Below are 16296 nucleotides of genomic sequence, written 5' to 3' on the forward strand. Positions count from 1 at the left end.
ACCAAAGGAATATTTTGTATTACTTTGTTTCATATTGAATGGTGAGTGAACCATTGTAATTACAGTTTGCTGAGGATTAAGAGTGGGTGGGATGATGACCACTTAAATTCAGATAACTCATTCATCGTTTTAGTAGTTAACGTATTTTGCAAAAATTCAAGACAATTTTAATTTGGCTTACAATATATCAAGTAACATCGTAAGCCTCTTTAGCTCAGTGGCAGAGCACTGGTCTTGTAAACCAGGGGTCGTGAGTTCAATCCTCACAAGAGGCACAAGCAAATGTTTACTAAACAAATATTTTATTACTCTCAAGTATATATTTTTAATGTATTAAAACAAAAAAAATAATTAAAAGAATTGATACATATGTATATATTATATAATTATTACTTATCAAATTACTATATATATTATAATTATATAACTTGATAAGTAATAATAATAATTAGACAACTAATAAAACCTACACTAAATGAGCACATGTTATAAATTCCTGTTTGTGCACTGACAACAGACAAACTCGGTTCTTATCTCATTAGTATATTGCGAGTATCCAAACTGTGAGCACACGAGACGCCGAGCGTAATAACTTTAGCAATTTGAAACAAGCTACAATACATTTAATATGTCTGATTAAAAGTAAATTTACTTATGTGAATAAAGGAATTACTATTTATTTTTTATCACTGTGTATTTACACACGAAGACATATGTACATACTCCACACACGTATATTCTATAAAAATGATGACACCTTCACTCTGTGGTAGAGATTTGTCCAAACTCGTCTGTGTGGGTACCATCCACTCATCTAACATTCTACCGCCAAACAGCAATTTCAATCAATGGGATTTTTATAATGAGCAACGATGATTTTCAAGACACAACGTCACACGATGTCGCAACGTGCTCTGTCACGACAATTTAACGTGTTTATTTGTGGTAGCCTAAAGTCTTACAAAACATTGGATAACAATAACCCGAGGGCTTTGATCGCTGATTTCATTTCAACATGAATACGTCATACAGTACACTCTAGATTATATTACACAGACATAAAGCCTCAATTCTTGAAATGTCGTGGTTGGAACCCTTTTTATCTTGTGGAAAAGATAATAATTGCACTGTTTCGTTTCGTATAAAATATCTTTCGCTAAATAATGTCTGTGAGATATTGCTTTAGGCAATAAGGTCTTAGTGTCACATATTTTTACTTCTATGCCATCATTTATTTACTTTTATGGAATAAAGTATAAATAAATAAATAGTAAACTTCTTGTAGTAACCACGGATATATTTTATTACTTTTTCGAACTCTTTAAAAGTCAACCACTTCTACCATTTGACTGTGCACAACAATATGAATGAAAATAATAATATATAATCTATAACAAAGCTAAATTTTACATTTCCAGTACAGCTATTGGTACTGTTTATTTTTTTTTATATAATGTCATCATTTCTCGGTATAGAAACGCAGTAAGAAATACTTTTGTGATTTTTTGATAATACGGGACTGATTTATTCCTTCAACTTCAATCAATCAAGCGGTTAAATCATGCTTCCTAACAAGCCAAGACAAATAAATAAATATGCCAATATATAATACATTTAATATCATTTTTATATTACGGTAATACATAAATAATAACTTTGTACATGGCCAGCGCAAATCGTTTAAAACTTTAATGCATCCTACACGTGTAGCATAAATGTATTGTACTCTAGTCTGATTCCAATTTCAAACACAATAATGAACTGACGTCGTGAAAATGTTTTATCTGTACATATGTATAGACAACTATGTAGTAACAATTTCCGCTTCGATATAAATATTAACATAATAATATATCTTCTTGAATTAAATTTGTGATTTAAATAAATATATACTAAAAATATAAATATAAATAAAGTTGAAAAAGGAATTCCATAATAATTTTAATATAAAAAAAAACTTTTTTTCTTAAATGATTATTAGGCATATATTCAAAAATTAAAGATGCTAAATAAAAAATAAATGTTTCAGAATGATGATTAATTTAACTCTGTACTATATTTATGTAATGTGTGTTATATGTAGGTAACAAAATAAACGCTATGGCCCTCAAGATAGGGAAGCAAAAATCTAAATCATTTGTTAAAAATATGTTACGATATTAATAAACGAAAATAAGTGGTCAATAGTTGAAATGTACGGAACCAAAAACCGATATGTCGGAAACGACTTGGAATTTATGACACTATTTTCAAATTTTAGACGAGTGTGATTAAACTAGACTGATACTCTATTTCATGTACGTAAAACGAAACGTCACAATAGTTAAACGTCGCAAATTGAATTTGCTTAAAGCCTTTCTCCGTTGAATCGGATATACAAATAGTATTATTTATGGCTGTATTTCGAAGTACTTTTACTGGAGCCTTATTCTATCTATTTATTAGCGTTATCTATACCATTTACCATTTAATTATATATATATATATTAATGTTATAGGTAGGCGGACAAACAAATGTGCCACTTGATGGTGTGCGGTCACCACTGCCCATAGACACCGGCGCTGTAATAAATATTAATCATTCCCAGACGGCCTTGCACATAGAAATTTTAAAGTATTCAAATTGAAGTTATTAGGCATAAAGGCATAAGTAGGATTATATTATTTTTTATTTAAAATACAAAATTTTAATGCGAAGCCCCTCGACCGAAACTGGGTTGCTCTCCCCTAAATCCGATCCTGAACCCTGTACAGTACCCTGAAACTTAAGCTGTAAGAGAGACCCTACCGAAATGTTTACAGATGTCGAAATTAAATTGTCGTAAAGTTTTGGTATGAATATATATAAAATATATTATAATATACATTATAGTTTGCTAGCAACCCGTCCCGGCTTCACGCGAGTACAGGTCTATATACAACTTTTAAATTGAAGAGCAAATATAAAAACAGTATTATTTTTTCAGGCTTGAAAAGTTGAAATTCTTGGCTTCTCTCTAGGGGAAATTATATGTATAAATATGGATTTATACATATAATCTCCCCTCTCACTCTGTTTATTTATGAAAAACGCATTAAAATCCGTTGCGTAGTTTAAAATATTATAGCAAATAGACTGCGGAAAGCGACTTAGTTATATATGTATATTTATATCATAAAATCTATATATATTAAATTATCGTAATTTATAACTACTTACTATTAATTATTTGTAAAACTAGATGGAATTAAAATAATAATTTCCAATTTAAACGTTTTTGACTGGACCCATCTTGTGGCATAGGGGTACAATCGAACCTTTTTCAAATAATTTTAACTTTGCGCATTTTTTTGACCTTACGTAAGAACTATCGAGACTCCTTCCCACCCCCTTGTAAGAAAACATAAGACATGGTCGACCCCCACCCCCCTAAATCGTCTTACGTAATAAATGAATGGCCCCATATTAGAGAACTGTTAGCCTATTCTGTAAGAAGAAATTCGAAACTCAACGCAGAACACGATGTTGAAATGTCAGAATGTGATATAGACATCTACTATTACCAGCAATATTGATATACGACATTGACTATAATAATAATAAAAAATATAGAACACACGTATCAAAATTGCGTTTCACTGTAAAATTGATTGTCAATATTTCAAGAGTGAGATCCAAAGTGATTTCTTACAGAATCGGATATCTGGGTATCGGTTTTATAAGTAATATATTAATAGTTACCTTAGTACATTAGTAAATCTCAAAAATGCAGTAATTGATAAAAACTTATCTTTTGCACAGAATTTTTAAACCAATAGTTTGTTATATTAACACATTAATTATTAAGTACTGATAGCGGTCTTGAAAATTACTCTTAAACAGCACTTTTTATATACATAAAATCGGCTTAAACGACCGTTGAGATTACTTTGAAAGTCTGAAGCCTCGAATTTCACAAGAAAAATATTAGCGACATTTATCCCTGCCAACTCCATATTTAATTTAGTTCTGGCCTAATTCGAATCCAGACTCAGACGCTAAGGAACATTGTATCATTAATAATTAGTCGTGAACTTATGATAATTGAATTTGTTATCAAGGTGAAATATTAAGCAAAGTAGAAAAAACATTTTAACAGGCAATATTTTTTTTGAAAATATTCTTACTGGAATGTTATAGTAACATAGATTATACTCATACCCATACATTAACTCTATATTCGAATCTAAATTTCAAATAATCGTCATTAAAAACTTGATTGTTTTTCTTTTATTCGAATTCTCATTTCTACGGAAATTTAATCGTAATTTGTGAATTTTAGATCAATTCTAGAATGTAAGTTCCAAATAAAGAAAATTAGAAATGCTCTCAGCAAGAAAATATGAAGTTGGTACATTTGTTTTATAACTTTATTATTACCTATAAATATGTAAGAAATTAATATAATAAAATAAAATGAAAATGATTTGATAATTTATATTATTATATTGATTGAAATCGTAATTTTATTGTAAAAAATGAATAAAAATTTATCCAAGGTTTAATTTAACGACTAAGGCCAAAATTGTACCATTACTGCCCATTTCACAGGAACGGTTTTTTGGTTGCAAATTACATATTTGGAATTGATGATAAACTCTAACGTATTCATTCGAATGATATAATATAATAGACAATTTTAATGTACTATAAATGCCCAAGGTTACTAACATATGTATCTGTACTGTGTGTATCTTAAAAGATAGACACATCTATACTTTTCAACAGGCTTTTTTTAAGACCTACAATTTTCTTCTACGTTGTTTTGATGTACCTCTTAATGTTTAGACACCGTTAACCATGTAAGCGTATCAGAACCATTTTTGAAGTGATAACTTCTTATGGGAGGGTAAACCGCTGCGTTACGTAACGCGTTACGGCGCCAGTCTGTCTGGCTTCCCCTTCTCTTGCGCATACGGCAACGGTAGCCAGACTCCTCCTCTCTCACTCTAACTCTCTGTCGGACGTCCCAAGACGCACACATAATTTTGTATCAAAACACTATCATAGTTCAACCTACTCTACAACATTTTTACAAATTATACATATAAACCTTTCTTTTTCAAAATCCATTAAGTGGTTAGAAAAAAACCGCGGAGATATAATTAGAGACAGCCACATTATCCTATTTATATATCGTATGTAATATAGTAGATGTCTATACACTACTATTGTAGAAATATTTGGATATCGTTTTAATTTCGCAATCCATTAAAAATTCGTATGCAGTCCCGCTTTAAAATCCACGTCGGGCCGCGTTAGCAAATAGGTTTAAAATATTCAGTAGAGACAAACGAGTTACAGCCGAAAGAGTTTAATTTTAATCCCGGTTCAGACTCGCCGATCTCGCTTTATGAGAATTTGTTGTATGACTTCATTATTAACATTTGTGGCAAGGATTATTAATGTCAGACCTTACTCGGTATTAGTATTTAAACTTATATTTAGGTAAACGTTTTAATAAATTGTTTGGTCGTCTTAGTTAAAAAACAATTTTCTCTTTTTAAATCATAAGTGATATAAATTTTATTCATATAAAAAAGAGGATCCATTCTACGGATTTAAAATTAAATATACCGCAATGAAAATCTACAATCTTGTCACTAAAATACAGATCTTTTCTATGCAAGCTTAAGGTAGAGTAAAGAAAAATAATAGAAAGGAACACGACCAAATTGAGTAAGTGGTCTCCATTAATAGATAATGATTGCTGATACCGTCAATTCGCCGCAGACGATGATAATTGAAAAAATAAATGCTATGTTCCTTGTGCTTGTAATACATAATCACACCAAATCACACATATAACTAAAGTTTTATAGTGTGACATCTCTTTTAATTAGTTAGATAATAATGTAATATCTTACCTTTTTTATAAAATACCATCTAGAGAGCTTATTTAAGCCAATATTTATGGATAATTTTTGGCTTTTAGGCATTAAATACAGATAACTTTATAGGATCCCTTGAAACTAGTGTAGGAAAGCAACGCTTATCAACATTTCCCACAAACACAGAGAAGACGGTCGGTAAATTATTTAACCAGAAAATACCATGCTGTCTAAAATCTGAACGTGATCTACAAATCTGGGGCTCGCGTTTATCTCATTACGACTGTTATAAAATTTATGAATGAACATTTTTACAAAAGTAACTTCTCGCTCAGATTTTTTTTCTGTTATATTTTCGTGATGTTAAAAGGAATGAGTAACCTCCTTCGCTGTGTTCGCTTTCTGTGCTCTTTTTATAATTTTTGCTCACCATTAATTACTGACTTTGTGAATAATATCACGTTTTACTTAGCTCCTTACTTATGTATGAAGTTTAACTCACGCTTTGTTCTTTATGGTTAAGTCCAAGATCTACAAATATATTTACAAATTTCTATGGAGATATTTTTAATCTTTATTCGATCGTCGCCAGGCTACTTTAATAAGTCGACTTAATATAGTAACTGCGACAATATTACTGAAGTTGAAAGACGATTACAAAAATCTTGCGCCATCATCCGCATCGTATCTAATATCTGATTTCCAACAAAAGTTAACGAACATATACTAATATACTTAATAAAGATAATAATTTTTTTAACTTTGAAGAAAACATGAAATATTATTCGCTATGGTTTTATCTTAATCGTGTAATGTCATTATAGGTCAAAGTTACCGTCACTTGTCATTGACGACTACGAAATTGACTTTAGTAACTACTTTACATTAGTTTAAGTGTAGCTCATTGTAGATCGGTTTCGTCACCATTGTTTTGGAAAGAATCAGAGAATTCAGGTCGTCAATTTTCTCTTCGATTACGTTACCATAATAAGCGATCTCAAAAAATATGCCACATACGAAAATATATTGGAATATTCCGAAATTTAAGACTAATATAAATATGATATTAGTCTTAAATTAGTATGATAGATTAGTCGCGTTACAGCAATCATTCTTTTAACTATTGCAACTAAGACTTTAGTTGAATGACACTTAAACAAAAAACACTCATGTGTTTAGAGTGAGACAAAGTGATTTGTTTCTGAAAGACATTTTAGTAATCGTTTAAATTAAAATGTCATTAATAACTAAAAACTGAACTTTAAACGGATATTTTCTTTGAATTCACTTAAGCTACATTTAGAGATCAGACTATGTGTTAAAGTGGTAGAAACAAAAAAATGACCTAGTTCTAGACGCAGGGTCATACTAAAGCGTTACAGAACACGATGACCTTGTTAACTCTTTCGTGCTCTGAGAAAAATACAGACCAGGTGATAAATATTTAAGTCAAGTTGGTTTGTACAAAACGCCAACTTGCCTTATGTTAGTATATAGGTCAACTTTTATTTACTAGCTTTTATTTAATTTGTACATTTGATTTTATTTAAAGACGACGAACAAATGGGGCACTTGGTGGCAAGTGGTCATCCTTACCTATAAGGGGCATAATGCGCCGCCAACCAAGAGACTAAGATGTTATATTTATTTGAGCCATCACTACATTCGCTCAGATCGAAACAAGACTCAGGATGTTACTATTTAAAGGTAGAATAATTTGTAAACGAGTAACAAGGCCAGACAGGGCTGCACAAAGCGCCTGCATCATTAAAATTTAATTATGAAACATTTGAAACTGAGAAAAAGTTTCAAGAACAATATAATAAATCCTGAACTAGTGCTGCAGCAGCTTAGGAAATGTATCCTTAAGAGAAAACTGCAAGGCAAATGTTAAATAATACGATGCATATGAGTTTTAATTTTATTGAAATAATTAATTCTGGGGAATACTATTACATGTTAACAAAGGATTACCATCGTCGACGCAAAAAACATTCGGGATGTATAATTCCACGAATTAAAAGTAATGACATTTCTAAAAATAAAGAATTAACCTATTTTGATATTAGCAAATTCCTATTTATTATTAGTAACAGTAAAACATTTAAGAAGACAATAGCAACTGATATTTCCCTCAGATTATTATCGGTAACGCAGGAGAAAAGTAGGTCACCTAATCCATATCGCTACATCAGAAAAATTGCTACAGGGGTCATGTATTTCCGTGTGATAATTTAATTTTCTGAAGTACATCTGAACGCAACATCTTCCTTAATTGCATTTTAAATTTAGAATATTGGATATCGATATTAAATTAATTGGATACTAGTTTATCGATATGATAACATCTTCATAATCATAACCACAGCTATTTTTGTTAGGTATTCTATATTTCGAATTAGATGAATTTACATTAATATTATATATTTAATAAATACATACTTTGTTATTGTATCCGAATTTATAAAAATAAGTGTAATCGATTTCAGAACGTTATTTGTATTGCTTTGGAATTAATACTAGATTTGTCCCGAGTAGAAATAGAATTAAAAGGGATGTCATGATTTTATTCCAACCTCAGTATTATAAGGTTTTTAAAATTACTAAATATAATTACAAATAATAAAATGTATTCCTTATACTATGTTATTTGTTATGAGTATTATCGAAAATGATTTTAGTCTTTCTTGAGGTCGTTTCGAGGAATCTTCACCTTATAAACAACCTACTTACTTTCATGACTTCAATTTTGTAAAGTTTTAATCGAAGTATACAGACTGCGTTCCTTTCGGACCCGGACTTGTGTAGGATATTAGTATGTCAGACCTTCGTCTAACCGCAGACAGTTGACATTTGGCAGCTCACGTTATGTTCTATATTTTAAGCCACCCTTGTGATCCTTAGATGGCAATTTGATTTTCACTTAGTATACAACTTTAGTTGATTATACTTTTCTGTATAATATAACAATGTAAATCTTCGTGGAGCTGAATAAAATATGATTAAAAAAACATTTTTTTGTGTTATTTTGTTTTTCTTTAACCTTATTTTGCTACTCTAACGTGTTGTGTACTTTATGTACATGATTTACAACGAATTATAAATAAATAAGTAGCACTGTTCAACTAATTAGGAACTTAAAACTACATTTTACAACCGTAATAGGTGTAGTAAGCAGATGCATAGTTAACATGACTCCCCGTGCAGTCATGCAATTATTTATTATAATTTAAAGTCAATAACACCTACTAAGTTTTTAACGGTTTTGAATAAATTAAAGATTTAGCATATTTTCAACCACGGCGGCCAATCTCAAGGAGTTGCTGCATGAAATATTACAGTACATAAGTATGTGCGCAAACATGGGGCGCTCAGTATTCCCTCACTCTACTGACATTTTCTAGCTAAACTGTCGCAATTCTTGATCTGATAACAGGAACTCGGGATTTAAAGGACCTTATAAGTTAATCACTTCCAACGAGACAGACAAATCATAATGACTATTCAATAATTTATCACATCATTTCGGTGAAGAAAATGTGCGAATTACGCACCCCTTTATGAACCCTCGACTCCTCATACGGGAGATTATGTAAATGCGTGCAATGCCAGCGATAACCGTTTCAGAAAACGGATTTAAACAAATCCAATTTGAAATATAGAATACTAGGTAAGCTTAGCGACCCCGAGTTTGTAAGAGTGTAAAGTAATGTTTTTAACTTAAAAATATTTATTTTATATTGTGAAATACTAATATCTCACTAATTACCTACAAATGTAGCAGCATAAATCTTTGTCTTACTATTATATCATGTATTTTATCTTGCAATGAACATTTCTTGACAGAAAAACTAAATAATTATTTATTTGGCCTCCCTCGGCACTGAAATCTGTAGTTATATGGGTTCGTGTATAAATAACTCCTTCGATTAGGAAGTAAACTCACTAATTATATTAGTAACCTTTCGCACACAAGCGTTCGATAACATTTTTTTAAATTTAGCAACAGAGGCATTTTGAACGCTTTCTGGGATCCTGTTGTAAAACCATATACATTGCCCCACAAAAGAGCTATGCAGTCGAGTAACAGAAGTAACAAGTTTGTTTTTGTATCTTGTACCAATGCTACGAGTATCACATTTTCTCATAAAATCATTAATAGTTTTCCGTACATACATAACATTACAGAATATGTATTGAGAAGTAGCAGTTAATATCTTAATTTCTTTAAATTTAGACCTTAATGATTGCGCGAATAGCCCTTTTCTGTAGCAAAAATATAGTATGGATAGCGGCTGCGTTACCCCAAAGCATACCGTAAGACCTGACATCCTGACTCCCTGACATTTATCTATTATCTGAATGGTAGCCATTACCAGTTTCTATGACGACATTTTTGTTTGCTACGACTTATCACCAGGGTATTCCTAGAAATGATTTTTTTTATGATATCGGTAGGCGCACGAGCAAATGGGCCACCTGATAGTAAGTGGTCACCACCGCCCATAGACAATGGCGTTGTAAGAAATATTAACCGATCCTTACATCACCAATGCGCCACCAACCTTGGGAACTAAGATGTTACGTCCCTTGTGCCTGTAGTTACACTGGCTCACTCACCCTTCAAACCGGAACACAACAATACTGAGTACTTCTATTATTTCGAATAATAATAATCATTTTATGTTATGAAATAATTAATTCAAAATTAGTACATTTTATAATAAAATTTCCAACATCAAAGGCTAAGTTTCTTCTTAGTTTTTTATAAATTCTGAGTTTTCTTACAGTATTGAAAATATTAAAATGACAAAGCAAATGATTCCAAGTAAATTTTTAAATTACGTTTTTAAAAAATGCATGCTCATGCACATGCAATATGCAACGAAGTTCATGTAACGTCACGTATGATGACGCTGTTATCAGAAGCGTCTAGTTTGCATAACGAGATAGCAGACATTTTTCTGTTATTCTACGGCCGCTGGTAAATTTTTCATGAAAATTTAAACGTTTCAGTAACATTTCAGAGATTATTTAAATGTTTTGTCTAGATTATGATTCACATTCAAAATGTTTAAAGCAAATTTAATAAACTTGTTTGGTAAGTACAGAAAATATAGAGCTTATCGATAAAATAAAAACTAAAAACTTGGAAATATTTGTAAATAAGGAATATACATATTTGTTATTAAATATATATTCCTCAATGTTCCTGTTGTTATATTATAACGAATTAATCAACACAAAAGTATTTCTCCAATCATATTATTTACGATTAAGGCAATTTTTTTTTAAAAGTTCATCAAAATATACATAAATGCAACCGGTGATTTCATTTTTATTAAATATCCAGAAGCCTCTCCGTATCGTTTATGTCATAAAACGTGAAACCAAAATATTAATACTGGTAAATCACTAATTATTTCACTAATTATATTTAAAATAATTATGCATGTGGTTAATAAGGCTTAAATATGATATTAGTCGTATCCACGTATATCGAGAAGTACTCGTAACTATCTACATATTATATTAATACGCTTACATCGAATATTATCGATAGCAATAAATACATACATGTAGTGAAAATAAATAAAAATGATTTTTACTAATAAAATAAATATATTTTTCGTATTATTATAATAATTTAAAACAACAATGTATATCTAAATACGGAAATACACATACTTGCATATTATCATGCCAACTACTCGCACATGCCAGTTACTTTCATGTGTTAACTGGCATACTTGTATCAGGCAAGCAAGTCAATTATATATTTGATAAACTGGCATGCGATATGTGGAAGGATATCGCGTACCCTTCACTATATTGCATGGCTGCGGAACTGGTACGTGTGAACTTACACGACAGCAATGAGCATGCCAGTTGGTAACCAAATCTTTTTTATTTCTCTCATTAAGTTAGCCACACATATCACTATGTATCCACAGAATGCCAGTTACTTAATCATGCTGTTAACTAACATACAGGCTACTGCTTCGATTCACAGGCAAGGCTTCGCCTTACGGGATTTGAAAGCGGAGAGGGGAGGGGGCATGACCATTACAAGAATTATTATTATTATTATTCGAAACTAATGTTGTTAGTTAACAACATTAATCTGGCTGTACAAAGAGTACCTACTATACATAGGTATAGTAATTTGTTTGAATGTATAGGCATTCTATATATATATATACAATATGTACATATTATAAAGATACAAGTACAAGCATTCAAACAAGAATCAACTGCTAATGTTAAAAAAAAAACCATTGGAGTTAATACGTTACTTAACTATCAAATTATGGTAAGAGTCAAAGCAATAATGGATCAAAGAGAATATGCTAACAAAAGTAATTTTACTTTTAACACTCATGTATACTGTTATTTATATTTTTCCTTTTTCAGATCCATTTGCATTCTACGTTTATACCAACCCACATTGGTCAACTTGGTGGAATAAGCTCCAAGCCTTCTCCACAAAGATCAGAGGAGGCCTTAGTCCAGCACTGGGATATTTATATACTGTTACGTTACTACAATACTTGCAATATCCATTAAGTGTAGATGAATGCATCAGATAAGACAATGTTTCATACGATAGATCGGATAAACAACAACACAATTTCCAAAGCTAAAACTTGGCTAAAACTCACTTGAAATTGTGATTACTTTCCTTTGACAACACCATCAACCGTTTATAAATCTGTGATCCATAACATTAACTAAAGACAGGATACGCTAAATTTACCGGTATACCGTTATATTACAGTGTATATTGCTGTAAACGCTTCATAAATTTCAAACGTGTACGGTTAGTGTTGTGTAAGCGATGCACTAATGGAGTACACTAGAAACAATGTGAAAATCTCAAATAGTACCACAACGCCTTATGGAATATAGACTATGGATCATACGCTTGTAACATTATAATGGCTTGTACTATTAGTACTTTATATTGATGCATAAAGTATAAGTTTAAAACATCCGTGTAATATAAAATAGTATATAATTATGTTATTTGAATATATATATATATATATAGACTATTCCGATGGAAGTAGGAAAAAATATAAACAAACTTTAGATTTACGTATTCCATGCGATTTGCTAATAACTCAGCTATATTGTGCACCACTAAAATTTAATTATTAATATATCTTTATTTATAATACACCACTATAACAGTTACCTACTTATTTCCACTTTAATTTGACTTCCAAAATTATGAAAACAGTTTCGTCGATATTCAAAACGCCATTTATCCGCAAATCCATAATGAATAAATAGATTAATCAAGCTCTCAACCAATGATATCGCATCAATTTGGTGTCAAATGTTGTTTATTTTTTCCTGTTGTGGTTGAAATATAGTATATATATATACATATATATATATATATACATACATGTCTGACAAACAGAAATGAAATAGGTAAATTTATTAAGGTCGAATCCCTAATGTATGGGTAATCAATCTCTGATAGAATTGGAGCTATAGAGCTCTATAGATATAGAATTGGAAAGATTGGAAGGATATCTGACTATTATCAAGGAAACCATGTGAATACATTTTCTCTTAACTCTTTCAACAAACATAATTTTAAAGGTGACAAAATCATTGAATTCATTCATTCATTGATTTCATTCAGCGATTCTTATATTTATATTGTTTTTACCACTCGATATTTTTAAAACGAAAACAATTGAATATAGAATAAAGAAATTGAGTATTTATTTGAATTAAGAAACTACCTACTTTTCTCACCAGAAATGTAAAACATAATGATAATTCTTGAAAATAAAAGCTTCACTTCAAAAATTTAATCACTAAGATGAAAAGATTCTCAGCATCGAGTGCAAATTTCGCTAGGTATAAATGAACCGATATTGCCGACGCGGACTATTCAGATTTTTGCTGTGAAGTTTAAGGTCAAGTTCCCCAATCAATAAATTGAAGTACCGGAATTTTTATGCAAAAATCTCTTACATGACCTCAATTGTTTTGCTGAAATATGTAATATTTCAGATAAAAACACGGAACAAGTACCAGTTCACAAGTTAATTTGTTTAAATATTCATGTGGAACGAAAAGAAACAATGAGGTAGGTAACCTCACATCACGTATGTCACGAACGGAAGTCTTACAAGGTACAATGTACATACGACCCGTACCCAAAACCAAACTGACCCTTAGACCGATAACCGTAAACAACTTTTCCTTACGGGGTTAGGACTCAAGAGATGGTCTTTTGAGTCCAAACCAGCAATTAGATACAAAATATAATTTAACTTAAGTGTAATAAATAGAAATGCCAGTTGTTATCGGTAATATACCATCCACACTGCAAACCATCGGTAGCTACACATTTAATTTAAGGCATATGAACCTAAAAGGTGGAGTAGATTTTCACAATAAGTTAAAAGTAAAAACTAAATTTCAATCTTTTATTTTTCTATATTCTCGTTCTATATTACAACGAATAAAAATTCATAAAACTAACCTAAATTTTAGAAAAATGCAACCGGAAAGTATATATATGGCAATTTTCATATTTTGACGGAGAACAGAGTTATGGCCAAACAACAAAATTTACTCCTTGTTTCATGACGGCGGCGACGGCTCATAGGACATCATAATCGCTAGGACGCTACGCAATACCAAACAATCTGCCTTCTCGTTTCTCATGTATTTATACGCCATTTGTTCCAAATGACTGGACTTCTTCTTCAATGACGATTCAAGTGCCAATCTGTTCAGTCTATTTAAATATTATGTTATTATAGGATACAATCAATAACAAATTTCTTTTGTTTCGCGTCGTTATCATATCCTGGGTGTGCCTAGAGATGGAGATTAGAATCTTAGATATATGTATAATAACTTTCTACTATACCACATAAGTTCACCGGAGTATCTGTCGTAAACAACTGAACTTTGTACTAGTTTACTGTAATGATCAATCAATACAATCATCTTTATTTCTGTGGTTTCCATTGAAAATATAAGAAAATCGTTATATTTCTCGGAATTACCACTACGTTGTCGTTTAAAATGTCTGCTTTCCAATGCGATAGACTGACTGACCTGCCCGATTTCGGCCAACAGGACATCAAAGGAGCGTAGCCAATTAAAAGGAATATAAGTGTGTGTGCAAATACAGATGCACGCTCGATTCCCTCAAGAGTACGGAGGGAATTAGGGCATACAACCAACGTACTGTTCGAAGCTCGGGAGTGTAAACACTACCTACATATTTCCTAACTTCGGGCTACAGCTGGGAATTTATTTTCCTTTTTTTGCACGACCCGGAATTGGAAAGCAAAATCTCGAGATTTTCAGCCTTTAGAGCTAACCAGCAGTTATACAAGTGCCACAAACCATAAAAGTAGGAAAGGTAAAATAAAACAATCAAACATTTGCTTTATCCGTTCATATTTAACAAACTTAACTGGTATAAATAAAATCATTTGATAGTTAGAGTGAAGAACATTAATTAGGCGCGAAATAAAAAGATATCAATAATAGATATTACAGTAGAAAGATTACATGATTGTAACGTTAATTGTCAATAATCCTATTAAATTGTTTTATTTCATTGCTATCTACTTTACCCGAAAGTAATTCAAATTATTAACAACAAGCTAAGGAATTATATCTCCTAATTTTGCGTACAATTATTAAGACTTTTTTTTCAATTTGGCTAAATTCTTTCATAAACTTTAAGTAACATTTTTATTTGTAGTAAAATATAATTGTTACTTATAAGAGTATAAAATTAATTTTGGTAATAATTTGTAATTTTCTCTACGTTGTTGAAATATAATGATACATTTATACTTAAGAACAAGTATTCAAATAAATGTCAGAGATTATGTGATATGTTAAGTTGAGTTTTGTCTTTTATAAAGATTTCCAACTCAATATTAACATCATATTTTGTTCGAATTTAAAGACGATTTTCAGTATATAATTGTTATACATCTCAATATATCAATTCACTGGCCATTAACATTTTAGGCCACCTCTTTCTAGAAGATGCGTACATATCACCATTTATACTAAAACAGCGTAACAGTCAACACAAAGACGGATATTACATATTTTGAACACCAATGAGTATTTTTATGTTTGAAATATTTATGTATATATATATATATATATATATATATATATATATATATATCCGTTTATTATCAAACGGGTATACTTCTATGATAATAACCAACAAGAATTTTTAATAAATGTATCAATTACGAATTCTAATTTTTTCTAAGGAGTGTAGAGTTAAGAAGTATTCATGTGGGTCTTCTGAAAAACCAAAGTTTACAGAAATATATGAATATAATAAAGGTTCGATAAATTGATAAACATTAATGAACTGAAAAAAAAAACATTTACGCGTTTATCAATTGGTATTTATTATTTTAATTACCATAA

At 30.7% G+C, this 16296-nt stretch overlaps 1 non-coding gene across 1 annotated transcript; it reads left to right on the top strand.

Annotated features, from left to right (window-relative positions):
• The first annotated feature begins 203 nt into the window (after positions 1-203).
• On the top strand, positions 204-275 carry Trnat-ugu (transfer RNA threonine (anticodon UGU)). The gene has a single exon. It is a non-coding gene; the product is annotated as a tRNA-Thr (tRNA).
• Positions 276-16296: the final 16021 nt, after the last annotated feature.

The sequence above is a fragment of the Vanessa tameamea genome, chromosome 16 (genome assembly GCF_037043105.1).
Source record: "Vanessa tameamea isolate UH-Manoa-2023 chromosome 16, ilVanTame1 primary haplotype, whole genome shotgun sequence".
Taxonomy (NCBI): domain Eukaryota; kingdom Metazoa; phylum Arthropoda; class Insecta; order Lepidoptera; family Nymphalidae; genus Vanessa; species Vanessa tameamea.